Below are 16791 nucleotides of genomic sequence, written 5' to 3'. Positions count from 1 at the left end.
CGGGACCAGCCCCCCCCCCACCCCACCCCCCCGCGCAGGGGCGGCCTCGAAGCCGTTCCCCCGCGGCCTGTGGAGAGGCCCCTGGTGGAGCAGGCTGTGCCCCTGCAGCCCGTGGGTCCCACACGGAGCAGATCTCCACGCTGCAGCCCCGTGGAGGAGCCCCGGTGGGGCAGGGGGATGTGGCCTGGAGGAGGCTGCTCTAGTATCTTGGCAACGTGCAATAAATTATGTTAATCTTCTTTAACGTTGGGTCTTTTTTTTTTTTTTGCCCATGATAGTAATCAGTGAGTGATGTCTTTATCTCAGCACGCAAGGTTTTTTTTTCATCATATTTTTCCCCTGCTTTTGTTGAAGAGGGGGAGGGAGAAGCAGTGTGCTGGTGCTGGGGCCACCAGTCTTTTGATGTCTCATCTTTGGCTACCAGTGGTCCCTTTCAGAGCTGGCTGGAATTGGCTCCTAGAATCATAGAATCATTACAGTTGGAAAAGTACTCAAGATCATCTGGTCCAACCATCATCCTGCCACCAATGTCACCCACTAAAATATGTCCCATGACTCCACCACCTCACTGGGCAAACCGTCCCGATGTCCGACTGCTTTCTGAGAAGAAATGTCTCCTCATTTTCAACCTGAACCTGACCTGGCACAACTTGAAGCCATTCACTCTGGTCCTGTCACTGGTTATCTGTGAGAAGAGGCCAACCCCCAGCTCTCCCCACCTTCCTTTCATGTAGTTGCAGAGAGCAATAAGGTCTCCCCTGAGCCTCCTCTTCTCTAGACTAAACAACCCCAGTGCCCTCAGCCGATCCTCACAGGACTTGTGCACCAGCCCCTTCACAAGCTCCGTAGCCCTTCTCTGGGCCTGCTCCAGGGCCTCAATGTCCTTGTACTGAGGGGCCCAAAGCTGAACACAGTACTTGAGGTGCAGCCTCATACTGATAACATACAAGTAACGTACTCAAGACTCATAACATACAAGTCTATAAAACAAGCATGTTAAATTAAGGTTCGTCTTCTCCAGTGAGTCTTTAGGTTTGTTTCTTTCTTTCTATAGGATTTCAACACTTTCTGCTCACAGAATGGGCTTAAAAAGGAAATAATTTTGACAGCGCAGGTGGTGTTTTACCAGGAGAATGCTAAGTTAGGCTTACCTTTTAGTACACTAGTTAAACTAATTTTTTCCCCTATAATGCTTAGCCTTGATGAAAATATGTATCAAGTATGCAATTGTTACTGGCTGTGTTGGATTTTTTTCTTTATACGGGTCTTTGAATGTTAGCACTGGTTATACCGTAAGTAATGACACAAAATGAAGTACATAAATCTCATCAGCTAAACTTTGAATTAAATATTTTTAACATTTTGTTGTTACAAGCATGCATGCAACCCTTTCTTAAAGAAACTCTGAACAACATTAATTATTATGACTTCATAAGACCTCTGAAACATTTTATCTGGTTGTTCTTGGTTGTGCTACCTCTCTGAGGAGTGTCTGGGCAGCAAAGAGGTGTATTTTCTCTGCCACCAATCATTTGCCCTCCTGAATGGTTCATGCATGCAACAGAACAGTCAGGCACAGCTAAAAGGCAGCAGCAGTGTGTAGGAACACCTCCTGCACTAATGAGTAGACTGAAATGCTGGTTAGCGGTCTGTCTGCTAAGACAAAATATGATGTAAAAGGGGGGGGGGGGGGGAGTGACATGAGAATGGAAAAAATAGTAAGGTAATGAAATTATATTTATGCCAAGAAGAAGGGAGAAAGGATATAGAAAAGTATAAGGCTGCCTGTATCAAAGGAGTTCATAAAATTGCATTTACCAGGGCCTACAGCCTTGGTCATAGCAAAGTACTTCCTAAAGACAGGTCAGCTGTTGGCAGACTCACTTTCAGACAGACTCACATCAGACAGTGGTAGCTGCTGGGCAAAGCAAAAATCTGCCTGCTACAGCCCATTTTGTGTTCTGCTCTGCTGTGCAAATTTTCACAGTGTTACCATGAGGTAAGGGTTTTCATATAACAGTTCAGCTCATAAATGTTATATATGATAACCTAGTCTTGGCTTAGGGTTCCTCGTGTGATAAAGTGACAGATGTAAACTGCTAGTCAGGAAATAATTAAGTTAGGAAAATTAATAAGCTCGGAGGTAGTTTCCTGATTTAGGAATAAAGGATAAAGAATTATTTCTGAAATAAACAACACGTGGTTGGGATACTGGCAAGTGAAAGCAGGCAGATTAAGGGATTAAAAAAAAAAAAAAAAAAAAAAGTAGTGAGCAAAGACTTTGGTAAATATAAATACGTGACAATGAGAGAAGCAGATGTTATAAGGATGGAGATACTACAAGTAGGATACCCCAACTTCGCATGGATTTTTATTTCATTTAATCGTGCCTAGTGCATGTATTTTTATATTTTTTTACTATGAGTATCTGTTACAGATCTTTCTATGCCCTTCTTGCCCTTTTAACACTCACTACACCCATAGGTGTACAAAGTGAAACAGGCCCAAGTTCATCTTCCTTTTATCACCCGTTAGCAAGAAAACAGAACTGTATGGTATCTACTTTTTTTACACTCTTAACTAGTCTTAAATATAAACAGACTTAATTCATTTTTTGGCCCTATTGATTTTAAAAACATTGTATTTCATAACTGGGGACTTTTCCTACAACAATCCCATGGATAGGATGTACCTTTTTGTTTATTAACATTCCCAAAATCAGAAAATCAGAGCTACTGCTGAAGGTCTGCTTGCATATGTTCTCTCTGACATGTGTGTTACTTGTGTTGAAATTTGCAGCCAATTTGTACTGATTTTTAATTTTACAGGAACAGAAGTAATAGTCATTACAGCCTACGTATGATTCACAAATATTATTTCTTAATAAAAGATAAAAGAAAGATCAGAAAAAAAAAAAGATCTTTTCAGCCATGTTCACCAATCTCAGTTTTTAGTTCTAGTTATGAAGTCGTGCTTCAACTGATACCCGTTTACATTCCAGAGCTGCTTTGCATCAAAAGAAACTCTCAGGATCATGGAATAATACATACTCTTTTTGGAGAACCCAAGAAAGTTGAAGAGTAATTGTACTGTTTTGGCCAATATTCAGAATAAAGTTTGTTAGTGCAATACTTTCCACAAATAACATCTTATGTAATGCTGACTTGTAGGGCAGTGCAGGCCTGAATCTACATCTGGAGCTAGCATAAGTCTTTATTTAGTGGCAGAGGCTCACTTCTGGTGATTTTGAAGTATTTTATTTTAATCTAAAATATTCTGCAGTATAGTAAAAGAAACTGTAGTTAAATATAGTCTGTATTTGGGCAATACACCATCTATCAGTTTTATTTGAAAATGTCAGGAAACTGTTTGCTCTAGCACATCGATTAGAGTTGTTTCACAACAGTACAGTTACATGAAATTGTGTATGTCATTCCTATATTTAGAACTATACAGCTTTTTTCCCTTCATCTGGCAAGTTGGTAGAATACTCAGAAGCCACATTTGTTTTGCAGCCTCATTCCTGAGAGAGGATTATTTCAAGAGATTTTGTTGTTTTGCTTGCAAATAGCTGTGGTTTGTTATGACCTCCTTTTGAGTCCCCATCACCTGCTCTTAGGCTCATTTTTTCTGTAAGATTATCTTCAGCTGCTACTGCATGTGCTTAATAGATAGAATTTCTTGTGATTGGTAGAGTGTATATGTTGTGTTGTGGAGATAATCATTCAGAAGCCTTCAGGCTTCTATTTTGCTGTTTTTCAGATTTTAATTTAAATCATCTGATTTGGCCACCTTACACCTTTTAGTTCTCTCATCTTTACCCAGACAGAATACGCAAAATCCCATCTGAGAAATTAAATACAGTTATTATAGAAGAAATAGAAGAAAATCGGCAAGAATCTGAATTGTTATCTTTAGAAAAGTGAAAAGACCAAATTAAGATTATTTCTGGGGGAAAAAAAAAAAAAAAAAAGTATATGTTTAATTAAAACTCAATGCATATTATTACTATTATTTTAATCTTACTTATTTCTAAGAAAACAAAATATTACCAACATTAAGTGCAAGCTATCCTCTTCCGTACTACTACGTCACCTTAAATGTTTATATTGCAGTTTTGGTTTTAGCCAATTTCTTGACTTTACATTTAAAGTTCTACTAACGACCATTTTTTTCCAGGTTACTAGGGGTATCCCATGAAATGATGTGATCCCACGGGGCACCATATTCTAATCAGAGGAGGCCTTATTGCTCTTTACAACTGCCTGAAAGGAAGGTGTGGGGAGCTGGGGGTCAGCCTCTTCTCACAGATAACCAGTGACAGGACCAGGGGGAATGGTCTCAAGTTGCACCAGGGGAGGTTCAGGCTGGAAAAGAGGAGACATTTCTTCTCAGAAAGAGCAGTCAGGCACTGGGACGGGTTGCCCAGGGAGGTGGTGGAGTCACCGTCCCTGGGGGTGTTTAAGGAAAGGTAGGACGTGGTGCTTAGGGACATGGCTTAGTAGGTGACATTGGTGGTAGGGGGATGGTTGGACCAGATGAATGCTGTAGCTGAACAATGCTGAACTGATTAAGCAAGAACTCATTAGTATGCTAACACCAATACTGCTCGTTAATATGGAGGCAATGGATGCAAGTAATTACTGCCAGTACCTTGGGAGACTGCAAGAAAATTCTAAGGTGCTTTTTTTGTGCCACAGTGGTGCTGCTGGAATGGAGAGGAAACGTATGTCATGTAGGGTAGTAGATACTATGCATGACCCAGTACTCACAGCTGCGCTGAAATACACAGGACTCCTGTTAATTTTAATGAAGTCAAGGCTAATTATACTAATGTGCAAGGAGAATCAGCTTTGTGTATGCACACAGTGTAATCCAGAGGTCTTTGAAGGTGGACTTGCATGTATTTTGCCAGGAGAAGACTCAGCAATAAGGCAGAGGGGCATTTGACATTTAATTCATGTTATGTTAACCTTTCCAACAGATCAGGTTTCCAACTAGTTGTGTGTTACCTGTAAGTTGATGATTTTAATATTCAAAATACTATAATTAAGTCCTTTACAAGTGTGAAAGCCAGGAAAAAATGTTTAATTAGATGGATTTCTTTTTGTGCCATCTGCATGCTTTTGAAAGATCATCTTGTTAGATATAATTCTGAATATTTCTGGCTCAAGAAGCTACATGAGCTACTGTCCAAACTCTGAGCTGCAAATTAAGTAATCAAGATATAGACTTCATAGTATAAACAAACAAAAGAACCCATTGAACAATTGAGCATATTAATAATAAATGCTTGTAAAAGAGAGATAGACGGACATACAGATACACATTTGATTCTGTACTACTGAGGCCTGCACAAAAATTCTGTAGTAGTTTAGAACATTGTCTTTAGCATACTTGTAGGAGAAACAAACCATACATCAAAAAAAATAATAATAATAAAATAAAAATCAGCTAAACAAATAATACTATGAAATATGTGCCTTTCTGGGATGTTGACTGGGTCGTTATATTATTCTTTGCTTCTTTATAGGTCTGGAAAACTTTAAATTTGTTTACAGCAAGTATGAAACAGCACTTTGAACCACTAAATGTGTTTATAAATGCTATTTCATGTGAGCAAGAATTAGATGCATGCCTTACACATGAATGTGTATATCCAAGTGTAGTTGTTGCGTCAGCAAAAATTACACAGTAGATAACAATCTATTTGTGTAAATCTATAGTAAATCTTTTTTGGAGTGACTGTTCTGATTTTTGAATCATAGGAAGCAAACCAGTCTTAATGCAAAAATATTAGTATAATGTTTATTCTTATAATCCTAGTTCATAAAATGGTGCATTTTTTAATGACTTTAAGATATCTTTATTCAAGATCTGTGAGAATATATTGAGTGAAACAACTATGTGAGATGTTATAGTAGTGTTCATTCAGGAAGATTGCTGCAGTAATGTTTCATTTTTCTCTCATACAAGCACAGAGTAACTACACAAAAATAAAACAGCTTTTTGGCTGAGGTATTTAATGTCTCCACATGTACTATAGCAGACTGCTCTTATGAGTAGGTAGCTTGAATAATCTGTCTCCTTTTACTGCATTTGAAAATTGCATATGAACATCACTTATTGTGATAAATAGATTCTATAAAATATTAATACAAGGTTTTAGTTCCTAGCTAAAAATATAGTATAAATGCAGCAGCCATTTTGGCGATGAAGCATGTAAACAACAAAATAAAGAATAGGAATGATAACCTAGGGAGTTTAAGTGACTTTTTCAATAATTGCAAATAAATAGCTGGTAAAGCTTATTGATCAGAGTGTATTTCGAAAATCTGCCTGGATGCCATCCTGAGCAATGTGCTCTAGGTGATCCTGTTTGGCAGGGGGGCTGGGCTAGATGATCTTCAGAGGTCCCTTCCGGCCTCGACCATTCTGTGATTTCTTGCACATGAAAGGTACATGACATTTGCATGTAAATAATATTTTTATTTTAATTTTTTTAGTAAGTGGTCCTCTTTTTTTGCAAACACTTTAAGTGCAGGTTATGGCAGTAGTCTTTCCACGTAAATACCAGGTAAAATAACTTTGGAATATATATAAAAATGGGTTTGTCCTGCTCTTCTCCAGGCGTGATAACATAAAGCTCAATACTAGAACTTGGCATTCTGTAACTATGTTTACAAAAACTCTTGATTACAAAAGATGGAGAAGTAACAAAGTCATAAAACTGCCTATCACTTCAGTAAGTTTTACTGAACACTAATACCAAGCAAATCAGAAGGAAGGCCTTTTGCCATAGTTTTGTGCTTACATATATGCTGAATCTTCAAAATGTTCATGCTGTTTGTGCTCATACAACGTCCCAGATTCAATCCAAATTTGGATCCGTGCTTACTTTTACTCCTGTACTTAGCTTTGAAATCTGCTGCTTCTGAAGAAGGACTTGTGAGCCCTAGAGCTTGTCATATTTTTTTCTCAGATACACCAGTTGATATAAAAAAAGATATTACTGCTACCAACAAACTTCTGTTTTAAGCAGTTTAATAGTAGTAACGTGGTTCAAATCCTGGTTACACTGAAGTCAATGGAAATTTTATGTACTATTAATTTATCAGTACTGTCCATCAGTACAGCCAGGCTTTCTCCTTTGCATTCTCAAATGCTTCAAGTTATACATGTATCTAAGTGCATTCCTGATCTACAGCCAGGGTGCTTGACATCTTGCAAAATGGAGTCTTGCATATCTAAACAGATTATGCTGACGCTCACTATATTATTTTTACTGCAAAAACATTGATTTTACTATATAAATGAAGAAAGGCATTATAACTTTTTTGTTAAATATCTGCTTCTAAACAGCTTCAGAGGAAAGAGAGATTCTCTGGGTTTAGGACTTGACATCAGAACACCTAACTTAAATTCCATCTTTATTTAAAATTCAATGTTTCTGTTGACTGAGTAATCTTCTCACTTCCGTTTCTCTTTGAGTGGCCTAAAACCAAAACAAACAAACAAACAAACAACAACAACAACAACAAAACATACTTCCCATCATGACAGAGATGCAAATAAGTATGCAGGACATTCTGTGGCAAGAGGCAATATAGGTTGCATTTTGTTGATTCATATGAAATTATTGCCCAGAGCAAAACAGATACTAGCCTCATTAGAGGAAATAAAGGTTTCTAATATTTTTTCCTTCACCTTCTGAGCAGTAACAATCAAACTCACCCCTTAGTGGGTTACATTTCAGTTTTCCTTTGTTTGCCTTGGCAGTTGCTCCACTTTTGTGTTAATATCATATTAGTCCAAGTTGTGTGGATTATGCTATTAATTATTTTGTTTGTTTACATGTTTAATGTCCTTAAACCTGATAGTAATAATGAACTGCTACTTCTTTTCAAGTAACTGGTTTGTTTTTTTTTCAATATGTGCAGAATACAGAAAATCAATGGCTGCAAAGTTATTAATTTTTAATTTTCATCATGAATTGAACACCATTATGGTGTTTAGCTGAATAATACATTGTATCTAATGGTGTCTGGTATTATAAATTATATTTTGAATGTAATCATCCCTCTGAAAGCTAAGAGCTAAGAATGCTCTAAGAAGAGCATTCTGTTGATCTGTTGTCTTTTCCATCATTTAAATTTCACACACAAAAACAAAACAAAATACAGTAGGTTTCTGGCAAAGTTTTTTTTTTTTTTTTTTTTCAAGAGTAAAATTTGCAGAATCAAGTGTGTTAACAGAGTGAAATCAAATAACACAAACATAAAAAATGTAACATTGAAAGAGGAATAAAATCTATTTCCAAAATTAGAAAATATTTTAGTAATATTTTGTTTTTAAAAATGCTATAGCTAGCGGTGGACGTAATATATTAACATATATTACACAAACACTGTCAACATTATTAATAATTCCAAATCCTGGATTCACTCTAGTGAAAGAAGAATGTTGTCATCAATATAGGTAAAATTTGGTTTCTAACTTTGTTTTCCACAGTGTTGAAAAAAGTGTTAAAAGAATCTAGAAATAAAGGCCTTGCTTAGCAGAATAATGTCTTCCCTTCCCCATATGCAAAAATAATTCTTCCTCATCTGTGACATGAGATCACTTGATGGAATAATCTGACAAACCATTCTACGCAGTTTATTCTGTCATATTGACTTTGGGCCAGTATCTAGGCTTTATTCGCAGGAAAATGGGTGCTGTTTTCGGCTTCTCTCATGAGAGGCATTTGGAAGACCCAGATACTTCCCTAATTGAAGCAGAACTATAAAACTGAGTTGTGAGCCTCTGCTGAAAGAATTTGAGGCACCCAAATTAAGAAGACTACGTATTGATAGAAGTATCTAAGGGAACAAAAACAGGAAATATTTTTATATGAGAAAGAACTATTAGGAATTTAAACAGGAAGGACTGAGAACTGTTTGTTACTGCAGGACGCGCAGGCTGTGTGCAGGATGACCATTGCCCTACTGATCAGCCCTGGAACGAAAGTCAGCCCAGGGTCAGACAGGCCAGCAGCAGCATAAAGTGGTCCACAAGGCACTTAGCGGGTTAAAAAAGCAGAAACTTGAACAAGGGAGTTAGAACTCAAACTATCCCCTAAATCAGGAGGACCAAATTGCAAACAGGAATTAGGGGCGGAAGATCTAGATGGCTGTAAAAATGGCAAAGGGTCTGAGAGGCAGGAGGCAAGCTGTGAGGCCTGAGCGAGCAGTGAGCTGCAGCTGGAGCAGGCTGCAGGAGCTGGTCCCTAGGGGAGGCCCAAGCAAGCACGTTCCAGCAGCAGAGTGGGTCATCAGCTGCAGAACTGAAAGCCTTGGAAAAAAAAAAAAAAAAAAAAAAAAAAAAAAAAAAAAAAAAAAAAAAAAGGAAGATGCAGCAACAGGAGGTTTAAATGCTGCCGAGATAGTATTCTCTATGGTGTGACTGAGCAGCTGCCCTTCCCAGGGGCAGTGCAGGGATGTGGCTTGCTGGGGCTTTGGGCTTATCGGGCTTGCAGGGCTCACAGCTCAAAGGATTTCAGGAAATAAATCATTACAATTCTTAGCAACTCTTTGGCTAATGGATAAGAATTGCTATCTCAGTGAATAGCTGCAAATGTCAGCTTGGCAATTCACAAGTTTCCACCTCCGGAGCCACTCAACACATCCTGGTCTCCCAGGACTGGGCTGTAGCCTGGGGCTCTGCTTTCACAGCAGGCTTGCCAGCAATGGGCAACGTTCCCCTGAATTTTGTCTGGGACTTGAAACCAGATACACAGTGTGCAAAAAGGTTTGGAATCTGCAAACTGTATTTTTACACATGTGCGCACCCCAAAACAAAAACAAACAAGCAAAGCCTTGTTCTCATAATTTTAAGTTCTAAACTGACCCATTTGGTGGGTTTCCTTCAGCACAAGGAAGCCTCCTCTATCACTTATCTAAGCTTCCTTTGTATATTGGAGCAAACTAAGAGTAAGTCCCATCACAACACTTGATTTGATAGATAAAATAGGCATGTGTTTAGGCTATAGTTTGCTTCTGTACTTCAGGAGAGTTTCTGAACCACGTTGAATTAATGTATGAATTAATGTATGAACAGTACATCTCTACAAATTTCTGTTCCTACAGAACTGAATCTGATGCTATTGCACTATATATTAGTACAATATATAGTACTAGTAAGTACTTATTAGTAGTACCTTTTTAGTTATACTAAAAAGTAGCAATTATTTCATACGTAAGGAAATATAATAAATAAATCTGATATTAACACTAAAATAGTAGGGCCTAACTAGCTGTTGCCATTTTCTAATTTGAGAACATTAAATACCAATGTCAGCACCTGAGGCTATGTGCTGTGCTTTTCTCATCATTTCCCAACATACTCAAACCCACTATCAGCTATTTATGAAACAGTGGCAGCTCATGAATGTCTGAGATATCAGCTCAGTAGGGCCAGGATAGCCCCAGTGTTGTAAGCTAGTTAGCCTGGGAATATCCTGGACAAAATAACAGAAGACATACATAATTTACTTTCTTATGAACAAAGAAGTAGGAATAAAACCAATTGCAATCAACATTTTATTGCATTTTATTTCCAAAAATAAATCTTTTTTTTTTTTTTTTTAAATCCATAAGGTTTTTGAGGAAGTATTCCATGGCATTCAAATTGAAATTGCAGCAATATGCCTTATCCATGATTCAGACCTTAGAGATATTTAGAAGTGAGCTGACAGATTTTTAAAATGTATATATATATATATATATGATATAATCTTTATATAGATAAGTATTTTTGTCATCCATGACATTTATATAAATATTATGTCCAGATTCTTACTGATGTATAGGATTTGTAGAAGGGTTCTGTAGAAAACAGCACTAATTTCTCTTCTGTTCAACAGTGTGCTTGATAGCTTTCAATTCAGTATCATACCATATCTGATAAAGCTTGCCACATGACACACAGACTGGCAAAACATTAACTAATAATGAGTCTAGGGCAGCTGTATAGAATGACCTAATAATCATAATGCTGGACCAGTTGTGAGAAAATAAGCTTTAATCCAGCCATACACAAAACTTTATGTTTAAGAATATAAAGTAGGATTCATTGTGTTGTGGTATGTTATGAGTCCAAGAAAGACTGGGTTCAGAGTAGATCAGAAACTAATGAAAAGTATGCAGCTGAGTGAGAAGAAAAAAAAAAAAAAAAAAAAAAAAAGTGTATTTATTTATATATATATGATATTTACGTGACTAAACAATGAGTTTATGAACAGGTGTTTAACCTCTTCTTGAAGTTTTGGTTGGACTGACAATGAAATACTGAGTAAAGAGCTAGTGAGGACCTACCAAAAAAGGAATCTGAAAATCTAGTCAGTGTAAAAATAGTCAAACGTAAAAATAGTCATAAAAATGACTGGGGAGAATTCTCTAATAAAAAGGGTAAGGAATTTGAGAGGCAACAGAAGGAGCTGGCTGCTCTGTGCCTCGCTATGCCTTGGACAGTCCCTTCAGAAGGCATCGCCCAGCTGTATTTTACAGCTCGGATTCAGAGCACTCCTCTCATACCAGGCGATGCACTGAGGAGGCCATTGAAACTTAGTTATCCCAAATGACAAGTGTTTAATTTAAGGGTAAGTGATATATGGAACATCAAACTAGGTACTCTGTGTTTTTGTTTTTGTGTTTTTTTTTTTTTTAATTATTATTTTTTTAATGACCCCTTAGTGTAAGCATGTCCATGATAAAATAGTTCAAAAATGAGCTGTAGCAGATATTATAATTAGAGACTACAAATCGCCTCAATGTGATCTTGTGAAAGATCCCATAAGGGAAGCTGACTTTGTGTACAGCACAATGGTCCCTTAGTTAAACTAAAGCTGTGTGACTTGCTACAGATAGCTGTGATACAGAAATCTGCAATTTCAATAAAAAGGACTTTTTTATTCATTATGAAACATGGCGGAGGTACCCAGCAACTTTCATCTTTCCTTTGAGCTCCTCCTGAGCTCGTTACTAGCTTAACAGCTGCTGGGTCTTACAGTTATAGTTCAAAGCCTGATTTACACTATTGGTTAAAAGCCACCTAAAAGCAGTTGAAAAAGAGGAGTATGGGTGTGTGAGCACACAATACAGGGCTGTTTACCAAGCCTTTTACCGGATCTGGCTCCTGAATTTTGATTCTTACTGAAGTTTCAAATGTCAGTGACTGACAGAGAACAGAGGCTGGCATTGATATTAAAAATTATTGCAGTTATATTGTTGTGCAGAGTAGGCCAACTCTTCAGTCTGTGATCTGATGTCCAAAGTGCACATAACTGATAAATATGACAGTGAGAACTGGGGAGACAATAACTGGGCAATATTGGAGCCTACAACAGGGCGCTTTCCAGTTTTGGCATGATGTGTGAATACCTGATGCAAATCTGTGGAGATTACAGAGATAAACGACACGATTACCAGCACTACTGGTGCTTTGATTTTATGCAGGGAAAGCCCACAGTGTTCAGTGGTCAAAAGCATGGAAATACCTGGGTTGACAGAGCCATGGAAAAAAATTGTTGCATTACTGTGCTTCAAGGAGGGCTTGTGAGCAGTGCCATACTTAGATTGCAGAATTGGCTAACTGGCTCCTCAGCACAGTTTGAAAGGTCTGTGTCTTAGTATCCGCCTCTAATAGTGTACACACTTTGAAAAACTTATAAACATTCATAGTCTACTATGCCCTACATAAGACCATAAGAAGAGACCAAACAGCCTAGATTTCAGGGATGAGGAACAGCAAAGATATCATGCAAAGATTTCAGTTTTCTTAGGAATAGGCATTGCAGTACTGCCACACCAGCCTAGACTACCGGAATATAAATGTTATTTTTTATACTGTACTTTTTCATATTAACTTCCTCTTTATATATGTGTATATATAATGTTTATTCACAAGAATGTTACAGTTTCTAGTGGGTTGAAGCAGGCAGTGGGGTATCTCTATTCATATATTTTTGCTTTTTAATAGGGTCTATTCAAAGTGATACAAAAGCCTGATTGAATGCTGGGAGAAATTTTGTATCATAGAGACATTTAAATGTGGACTAGGACATTTTCTGAAAATTACATAAAAATGGCAACTGACCCACTGTACAATAGTTGCTTTCAACAAGATCCAAGACCAAGACAGGCTTTTGACAGTTATATAATGCAGATGGCTCATGATCAGCCAACACAGAAATGTTCAGCATTGTGCAAAATGAGAATCATATTTAGCTGAGTTGAAGCAAAAAAACAAAAACAAAAACAACAAAAAAAATCTTTTATTTCCAGTATGCTGATCAATTTTCTAATTCATCTACTTTTCTAATATTCAAATTTAGAAATCTTTATTTCAGTCTGGATGCTAAATACTAGTAAGAAAATTGCATTAGGCTGAAGTATGAATCTGGGAGTTCCTCAAACTTTGACACCTGTTTGTTTAAAAAAACGGCAATTCACTGTAAATGTTTTATGAAATGGCAGATTGGTGATAATATATGATATTAATCTGTATGGAATAAGCATATTTTTACTGAAAAAATATTTTACTTTGCCTCTAAAATAGCTATAGAGTAACTTAGGTACAGAACTGAATTGCAGAATTCACTAATCCAAATTATTTAGCTCTGTGCTAGCATGCTGCCACCTCTGCTTTTCTTTCTTTTTTTTTTTTTTTTTTCTGCTTTTTCAACTGCAAAATTGTTGCTTAGTACTTTATGTTAATGCTTATTTGTTCTTCTTTAAGCTAAAGCAGTAATTTCACTGAAAAACATCAACAATCTATCTGAAAAAGGACACTTTCATCAGTAAACACCACATCACAGCAGTGTGAATTTTCTCTACTCCAAATGGTAATAAGATCTTAAACTACGTGTGGCATTTCACTGAACTGAATTTATACTGTAAAAGGCAAAGGCTTTACAAATAGATACATATTTTTTAATCTGCTACAGGGGAGCTGTATCACAAGCCTGCTTGCTAACTTTGCTATTATTTTTCACTGTCTTTCTTTACATTCACTCTTTCCCTTCCAAGATAAGAACAAGAATGTTAATTGCTGACATACCATCATTTCAGATGAATGATCCTTTTATGGTATTCCTCCTTTGAAAATAATAGGCCCCTTATATTCCCTAATAAATATTAACAAATATTGTTGTGGACAGTCATGTTAAAACACATCAATAAGGAAACTTATTTTTAGTAACTGAGGCTAGAAAATGGTTCATTTATACAAATCAGTGTTGCAAATATTAGTATCTTGATTTTGTGTGACTTAAGACAGTATTATTCACTCTGATTTTTTCCTTAAACATTTCTATATCCACAAATGGTAGTGTTATTAAGAAATTATAAGTTGTGTTAAGAATAAGATTTTCCTGCCCTCCTGCCTTCAGGTTCCTGTATTTAATATATATAAACTGAATTATAGTGGTTAATTTTATCATGAAGATTTTTTTTTTTTTAATACTTGAATCATGAAAAAGGCAGTCATGCAGTCTGTTCTGCTTTGAGAATAGCTAGTTTTGGTTACTCTTTCTTTTTGCCAAGATTTATGCTGTCAATCTGTGGAACAAGTATACAGAAAACAATCTGAGAAAAGTAAAATTAAATTTGTTTCAAAACAATACTGAATATTAAACAGGTATTGCTTAATAAGAAATGTTTTTAATAACTTAAATTTTCCACCAGTGTCTTTTACCATCACAGTTTTCCTGAATTTGATACTCGTTGATCTCTAGAGGCTGTTATTTTTCTTTTGTTGTTGTTGTTGTTGTTGTTTTTCTAAGCCTAATAAAACTAAGCTGAGATTTATACCAAATACTTCTATCTTTTAACACAGCAAGTACACAGGAGATTTAAGCTTTATATGGAGCCTTTCTTACTGTTAAATAACAGCAAAGATAAATTATAGTTAAATCTGCTTGTTAAAGGTGGCTTGCTTCCAAATGTTCTGCTTTTCCAGGTGCATTCCCTCCTCTTGGGCTCTTGTATGGAGAAACTGCTAGGGCGAGAACATAAATAAATGAGCTACATCTTCCTTCAGAACCCTGGTATGTGGTCCTTAGTTGAAGAAGCTTATCATCTCCTCATATAAGTGCAGAGTTGTGGAGTGGTGGGTCCCTGTAGTAGGAAATGTGTTTGTTATGTAAGTGTTATTGAATCAGTTCATTGCCAAAAACAGACAAAGAAGTCATAAAGCAATCAACAACTGTTTGACAGTAAATAATCAGACAGGATCCTGACAGATTAATAATTTCTTAAGCTTGTTTAATATACTCATTGATTAATAAAGACCTCTTCAACCACAATATAGCAAAAACACATAAAAATTGGTAGAACCTGCAGAAGAATAAACTGAAAGATAGAGGAAAAAAGGCAAGGCTTCCCCTAAACTTTAGTACTTTTCAACAGAGAGGATAAAAAGATCTTATTTGGACCATTATTGGACCACTGAATTTATAATGAGCATTTAAAGAATTTCAGTGAAATTCAGTGAACGCTCTAGCTACAGAATATCTAATAATGGGCTTTATTTACCTCAAATCAAAGAAAATAAGAGCTTACAAGTAAATATTCCTTTTCATTTAGTTTCAGAGTACAAAACTGTATAGACTTAGAAAAGTAATTATAGTGTTTAATAACACAGTACCCTTTGCTGTATTTTTAAAAGTAGGTCTTAAGATGCTGACTGAACTTCAGTTTGGCTCATAGTCTCTAAGTTTCCCTGGTAGTTCTTTCTAGTTGGAAAATTTTATATGCTTTGCTGTCCTTTTTATTTTATTTTACTTTATTTTACTTTTTTTTTTTTTTTGGGGGGGGGGGGGGAGGGCTGTAGGGCATAGCTTGCTTTTTACATATTAAAAGTAACTACCTTTTCTATCAAATTTCTGTCAATCCTCATTGGCTTGGATGCTCTTCACCACAGTTATATATCAACCTGTCTGCCCCTGCTGCCATTGTTTCTACACAGTTAAGGCTCATGCCAGACTACAAGCTGTCCAAGGTATAGCCTAAAGCTCTCTGTGTTCCAAAGAACCATCCACACTTAATTCACTCTGCAAATAATAAAAAATAAATAAATAAACCACCTTCATTAATGTTAGTACTGTATTTCAGCTACTATCTAGCAACAATGAAGTCAGTAGTAAATGTACATGTTACTCAGCTTACTCTGTTATAATAAGCTATAAAAATTATGTGCTTTTTTTTGTTTGTTTTTTCATGATACAAAGACTGAACGTGGAAGCAGAATCTATAATCCCTGGGATAAGGTTCTTAACACATATACACAAAGATAATGTATTCTTTCTCATAATTATGGGGTTAGCTGTGAGTTGTCCATGGAAAAAAAAAAAAAAAAGATATGTACTAACTGTTGTTATTTCTGGAGAGAAAATTTCTAAGTGGACCTCCTTCATATCAACAATACCAGGTTTGTTGTCAAAAAGCCAAAATTATAGCAAGGACATAACACGTGTTTTGGGGAGGAAGACTTCTATTCATCTGTTATCCTGGGAGTTTAGTCAAGTGATTTCCCCTCACATTATGGGAACAATATTTCATAAAGTCTTAAGACTTGTGGTATAAATGTAAAATTGCTCAAAAAAAGCCTGAAGAGAGCATTGTATTATTAAGTTGATATTGTTAATGTTTATAAAATGTGAGCAGAACCACTGTTAAACTAAGTCAAGTAAAATGAGAATTTCCAAATGGTTAATGAAACGTGAATATGGAAAAAATAATTCACAAAATGATG

The sequence above is a fragment of the Aythya marila genome, assembly GCF_965140915.1.
Source record: "Aythya marila genome assembly, chromosome: 1".
In the NCBI taxonomy this organism is placed as follows: domain Eukaryota; kingdom Metazoa; phylum Chordata; class Aves; order Anseriformes; family Anatidae; genus Aythya; species Aythya marila.
The sequence above is the reverse complement of the archived record's forward strand: the minus strand, read 5'-3'. Positions refer to the sequence as shown.